Below are 7,343 nucleotides of genomic sequence, written 5' to 3' on the forward strand. Positions count from 1 at the left end.
TCGATCGGCTTCAGTTAGCAGCAGTAGAAAAGGAATCGCTCAATCGGGTTCAGTTAACGGCCATCGATCGATCGCTCGGGTTCAGTAACGCGTAGCCTGCAGTGCAATCGCTCGGGTTCAGTTAGAGCCCAACGCCTCGCTCGGGTTCAGTTAGAGCCAACGCCTCGCACACACGCGCGTACGTGTATGAGAGAAACGCGCATCGCTCGGTCCCCGACCTCCCACCGTAACCGGGAACTCCCCGAAATTTTCCTCCCCCTCGCTTCTACCACAGTTTCTTTTTTGTCATGGACGGCCCAAAGAATGTCATGCAGTTGCGTCTCCGGCCCGCCCAGGACGAAAAGCCCATTTTCTGTCATGATTTTTTGTCATAGAAGTAGGAGCCCACCTCATCTATGATGATACCGGGTTCTGTCACAATTATCGTCACAGAAGTGTCATATGTATGACAGAACAGAAATTCGTTCGGCCCAAAATGTCACGGATGTTCTTTTTTTTGTAGTGTTGTCCTCAAGCAATTCAGTTGATAAACTGAAAGTGATAAAGAAAAACTTTTAAAAACTCTGTTTGCTCTTGTTATTGCAAATATGTAAAGTCAGTATTCAAGTTTTCAACAAAGATTATGAACTAACCATATTCACAATAGTACTTAGGTCTCATGTTTACTCATATCAATGGCATAATCAACTAGCGAGCAATAATAATAAAACCCGGATGACAACACTTTCTCAAAACAATCATAATATGATATGACAAGATGGTATCTCGCTAGCCCTTTCTGAGACCGCAAAACATAAATGCAGAGCACATTTAAAGATCAAGGACTGACTAAACATTGTAATTCATGGTAAAAGAGATCCAGTCATAGTCATACCGAATATAAACTAATAGTAATAAATGCAAATGGCAGTGGTGCTCTCCAGCGGGTGCTTTTTAATAAGAGGGTGATGACTCAACATAAAAGTAAATAGATAGGCCCTTCGCAGAGGGAAGCAAGGATTTGTAGAGGTGCCGGAGCTTGATTTTGAAATAGAGATGAATAACATTTTGAGCGGTATACTTTCACTGTCAACATAACAACTAAGAGATCTCGATATCTTCCATGCTACACACATTATAGGCGGTTCCCAAACAGAATGGTAAAGTTTATACTCCCCCACCACCAACAAGCATCAATCGATGGCTTGCCTGAAACAACGGGTGCCTCCAACTAGCAACAATCCTAGGGGAGTTTTGTTTGTAATTATTTTGATTTAATTTGACCATGGGACTGGGCATCCCGGTGACCAACCATTTTCTCGTGAATGAGGAGCGGAGTCCACTCCTCTTGAGAATAACCCACCTAGCATGGAAGATACAGATAGCCCTAGTTGATACATGAGCTCTTCGAGCATACAAAATAGAATGTCATTTGAAGGTTTGGAGTTTGGCACATACAAATTTAATTGGAACGGCAGGTAGATACCGCATATAGGAAGGTATGGTGGACTCATATGGAATAACTTTGGGGTTTATGGAGTTTGCATGAACAAGCAGTATTCCCGCTTAGTACAGGTGAAGGCTAGAAAGAGACAGGGAAGCGACCAACTTAGAGAGCGACAACAGTCATGAACATGCATTAAAATTAATCAACATTGAGTGCAAGCATGAGTAGGATATAATCCACCATGAACATAAATATCGTGAAGGCTACGTTGATTTTGTTTCAACTACATGCATGAACATGTGCCAAGTCAAGTCACTCGAATCATTCAAAGGGGGATACCACCCTATCATACCACATCACAACCATTTTAATAGCATGTTGGCACGCAAGATAAACCATTATAAACTCCTAGCTAATTAAGCATGCCATAAGCAACTATAATCTCTAATTGTCATTACAAACATGTTTATTCATAATAAGCTGAATCAGGAACGATGAACTAATGATATTTACAAAAACAAGAGAGGTCGAGTTCATACCAGCTTCTCTCATCTCAATCAGTCCATCATATATCGTCATTATTGCCTTTCACTTGCACAACCGAACGGTGTGTATAATAATAATAGTGCACGTGCATTGGACTAAGCTGGAATCTGCAAGCATTCTATTCAAGGGAGAAGACAAGGTAATATGGGCTCTTGGTTAAATCATCAACAATGCATATAAGAGCCACTCAACATTTTCATCATGGACTTCTCCTCTCGACCCCCAAAGGGAAGAAAAGAAATAAAACTATTTACACGCGAAAGCTCCCAACAAGCAAAAGAAGAACGAGAAATATTTTTGGGTTTTCTTTTAATTACTACTACTACAGCATGGAAAATAAACTAGCTAAAAGCTACAACTAATTTTTTTTGGTTTTTCTTAAGGTTTATTAAAAAAACAAGAAGAAAGCTAGAAAAAGAAAATAAACTAGCATGGATGGTACAATGAAAAAGTATGAGCACCGACAACTAGCATGAGTGTGTGAACATAAATGTAATGTCGGTGAGGAATACGTACTCCCCCAAGCTTAGGCTTTTGGCCTAAGTTGGTCTATGCCCGTGGATCGCAGCTACTCTCTTCGGTGTACTGAGGAGTGTCATCATACTGCCACTGGCTGGCGATCTCCTTCGGATCCTACTGATAAAATGATGGACGATAAGGGTCAAGTGGTGGTTCTGGCTCGGGCTCTGGAGCTGATAGCTGGCCCCGGTGCGCATAAACGGCCTCCGGCAAGACGAGGTATGTACCTGCAGTTAAGTTGAACAAAGGGGGTGCAGGCAAGATAATAGTCTCACTGTGTTTATTATGAAATCTCAAATTATACTTAAGCATCTTCTCATCATTTTTAACAATAAACTCATGTGTTACCATGCATTTATAATCTAGAAAGGTAGGGGGCAACAACTTTTCTTCTTTCTCATAATGCCTGATAGGTATCCTAAAGTGTTAAGCAAGGCGTGAAGCATAGATACCTCCAAAGATGGGGCCCTTTGTACGGTTTAGGCTTAATATTTTAGCAATTATAGCACCCATACTAACAGAGTTATCACGAAATAAAGAATGGAACAAAATAATAATATCAGGAACACTAAGGTTTCCGCAGTTTCCGCGACCAATTAAGCATCTACTAGCAAATATTGCAAAGTAACGTAGAACAGGAAAGTGTATGCTAGTAATTCTTGCATCGGAAACCTTCCTCGTTTCCCCTGCAGTGATCATATCAATAAATCCATCCACATCTTCACGATGTGGTTCCTCTAGGCTGCCCTCGAAGGGTATCTTGCAAACCGCACAAAATTCACATAATGACATCTCCTTAGCCTCATCATATAAATGAAACTCTATTGAGGGAGGTGATTTCTTAGGATGAAAGTAAAAATTTTGCACGAAAGTATTGGTGAGTAAGAGATACTGTTTGAGCTGGTTGTGGAGGAAGTCGGTGAGGCCCGCGTGATCAACCAAAGAATAAAAATCATCATGAATCCCGGCTTCTCTCAAGAAATCATCACAAGGCCATTCACATGGGCGAACTTCCGCGACGCGAGGGAGATTATACTTGGGCTTTTTATTCTCCTTGGCTTGTTTCTCCTTCGAGCTTTGGCTAGAAGAGCCCCTCAAAAACCTCTTCATCATTTTCTGAAATTTTTAGTAACTCAAAATAAAAGTGAACCAAACTCAACAAAATTGATAGCAACTACTCCCACAAGTGCCTAGAGACTATATCATGCATTAGAACTACTTGGGACCATATAAATTTGACATGCAAGCTCAAGAACAGGGTCACCTAGGCAGCAAAAATTTGCAATGAATAAAACACTAGAACAAAAACTAATTGGACCATTGGAGGAGTCACATACCAAAGAACAATCCCTCAAAGCAGTTTTGTGAATGGAGCTTTGACCAAGGAGATCGAAAATGGCATCAAAGTGAGATAGAACCCGTGCTTGAGCTGGATAGTGATTTTTTGGGAGGAAGAAAAAGAGCATGGGTGCAGGAATAAGTGGAGGGGGGCCACCGTGGGCCCATGAGGCAGGAGGGCGCGCCCAGGAGGGTAGGGCGCGCCCCTGACCCTCATGGCCAGGTGACAGCTCCCCCTGATGTGTTCTCAGTGCCACGTATTCTCAAATATTCCAGAAAAAAATCATACTAAATTTTCAGGGCATTTGGAGAACTTTTATTTTCGGGGTATTTTTTATTGCATGGATAATTCAGAAAACAGACAGAAAATACTATTTTTGCTTTATTTAATCTAAATAACAGAAAGTAAAAGGAGGGTACAGAAGGTTGTGCCTTCTAACTTCATCCATCTCATGCTCATCAAAAGGAATCCACTAACAAGGTTGATCAAGTCTTGTTAACAAACTCATTCCGAATAACATGAAACCGGAGAAATTTCAAATAACACTAGGTTACCTCAACAGGGATAATCTGAAAATTCAAACCTCCAATAATAATTGATGGAATTTTTCCAATAGAATTGATACTGTGAACTTGAGGTTGTTTCCTTGGAAAGTGTACCGTATGCTCATTACCATTAATGTGAAAAGTGACATTGCCTTTATTGCAATCAATAACATCCCCTGCAGTATTCGAAAAGGGTCTACCAAGGATAATCGACATACTATGGTCCTCGAGAATATCAAGAATAACAAAGTCCGTTAAGATAGTAACATTTGCATCCACAACAGGCACATCCTCAAAAATACCGACAGGTATAGCAGTTGATTTATCGGCCATTTGCAAAGATATTTCAATAGGTGCCAACTTATTCAATTCAAGTCTACGATATAAAGAGAGAGGCATAACACTAACACCGGCTCCAAGATCACATAAAGCAGTTTTAACATAGTTTCATTTAAGCGAAAACTTTGTTTTTGCCACTCTAGTTTTTGCCAACTTTGCTTATGCCACTCTAGAATTTGACATTTCACTTTTGCCACTCTTAGCTTTTGACAATATATCACTTTTGCCATTCCGTGGCAAAAGCAAAAATTTTAGAGTGGCAATTGTGATACATGTCAAAAACTAAGAGTGGCAAAAGTGAAATGAAAAATTATCGTTTTTGCCACGAAATGGCATTTGTGATGTATTGTCAAAAGCTAACAGTGACAAAAGTGAGATGTCAAATTCTAGAGTGGCATAAGCAAAGTTGGCAAAAACTAGAGTGGCAAAAACAAAGTTTATGGAGCAAGGTATATATAGTGGGTACTCCTGGATCTCCAAGTTTCTTAGGTATCCACCTTTAAAACTACAATTAGCAAGCATGGTGGAAATTTCAGCTTCCGGTATCTTTCTTTTATTTGTAATAATATCTTTCATGTACTTAGCATAAGGATTCACTTTAAGCATATCAGTCAAACGCATACGCAAAAAGATAGGTCTAATCATTTCAGCAAAGTGCTCAAAATCCTCATCATCCTTTTTCTTGGATGGCTTAGGAGGAAAAGGCATGGGTTTCTGAACCCATGGTTCTCTTTCTTTACCGTTCTTCCTAGCAACAAAGTCTCTCTTATCATAACGCTGATTCTTTGATTGTGGGTTATCAAGATCAACAACAGGTTCAATCTCTACGTCATTATTATTACTAGGTTGAGCATCAACATGAACATTATCATTAACATTATCACTAAGTTCATGCTCATCACCAGATTGTGTTTCAGCATCAGAAATAGAAATATCATTGGGATTCTCAGATGTGTCTACAACAGGTTCACTAGAAGAATGCAAAGTCCTATCATTTTTCTTTTTCTTCTTTTTAGGAGGACTAGGTGCATCTACATTATTTCTCTGAGAATCTTGCTCAATTCTCTTAGGATGGACTTCAGGATACAAAGGTTCCTGAGTCATTTAACCCATTCTTGTAGCCACTCTAATAGCAAAGTCATGTTTATTATTTAATTCATCAAGCAAATCATTTTGAGCTTTAAGTACTTATTCTGCTTGAGTGTTAACCATAGAAGCATGTTTGCTAATGAGTTTAAGTTCACCTTTAACTCTAACCATATAATCACTCAAGTATCCAATCATATAAGCATTCCTCTTTAATTGTCTACCAACATAAGCATTAAAGTTTTCTTGTCTAACCATAAAGTCATCAAATTCATCCAAGCATTGGCTAGCAAACTTAGTAGACGGGATTTCAACTTCATCATATCTATAGAGATAATTTACCTTTACTACCTATGTCGGGTTATCAAGACCATGTGTTTCTTCAATAGGTGGTATATTAAGACCATGTATTTCTTCAACAGGAGGTAAATTCTTAACATCTTCAGCTTTAATATCTTTTTCTTTCATAGATTTCTTTGCCTCTTGCATATATCTTCAGGACTGAGAAATAGAACACCTCTTTTCTTTGGAGTTGGTTTAGGAATTGGCTCAGGAAGAGTCCAATTATTTTCATTAGTCAACATATTATTCAATAGCAATTTACCTTGATCGACTGTTCTTTCCCTAAAAACACAACCAGCACAACTATCCAAGTGGTCCTTGGAAGCATCAGTTAGTCCATTATAAAAGATATCAAGTATTTCATTTTTCTTAAGAGGATGATCAGGCAAAGCATTAAGTAATCGGAGAAGCCTCCCCCAAGCTTGTGGGAGACTCTCTTCTTCAATTTGCACAAAATTATATATTTCCCTCAAGGCAGCTTGTTTCTTATGAGCAGGGAAATATTTAGCAGAGAAGTAATAAATCATATCCTGGGGACTACGCACACAACCAGTATCAAGAGAATTAAACCAAGTTTTAGCAGCACCCTATAATGAGAACGGAAATATCTTAAGGATATAATAGTAGCGAGATTTCTCATCATTAGTGAACAGGGTGGCTATATTATTTAACTTAGTAAGATGTGCCACAACAGTTTTAGATTCATAGCCATAAAAAGGATCAGATTCAACCAAAGTAGTTATCTCAGGATCGACAGAGAAATCATAATCCTTATCAGTAACAAAGATAGGTGAAGTAGCAAAAGCAGGGTCATATTTCATTCTAGCATTCAGAGATTTCTGTTTCAGTTTAGCTAATAACTTCTTAAGATCAGATCTATCATTACAAGCAAGAAAATCTCTAGCATTTTCTTCATCCATAACATAACCCTCAGGAACAACATGCAATTCATATTTAGGGGGAGAACCTTCATCATCACTATCTTCAATAATATCAGTTTCAAGAATTTCATTCTCTCTAACCCTAGCAACTTGTTCATCAAGATATTCACCTAATGGCATAGTAGTATCAAGCACAGAAGTAGTTGCATCATAAGTATCATGCATAGTAGAAGTGGCATCATCAATAGCATGCGACATATCAGAATTCATAGCAGAAGCAAGTTTAGGTGTCGCAAGTTTACTCATAACAGAAGGAGAAT

The sequence above is a fragment of the Triticum dicoccoides genome, chromosome 5B (genome assembly GCF_002162155.2).
Source record: "Triticum dicoccoides isolate Atlit2015 ecotype Zavitan chromosome 5B, WEW_v2.0, whole genome shotgun sequence".
In the NCBI taxonomy this organism is placed as follows: domain Eukaryota; kingdom Viridiplantae; phylum Streptophyta; class Magnoliopsida; order Poales; family Poaceae; genus Triticum; species Triticum dicoccoides.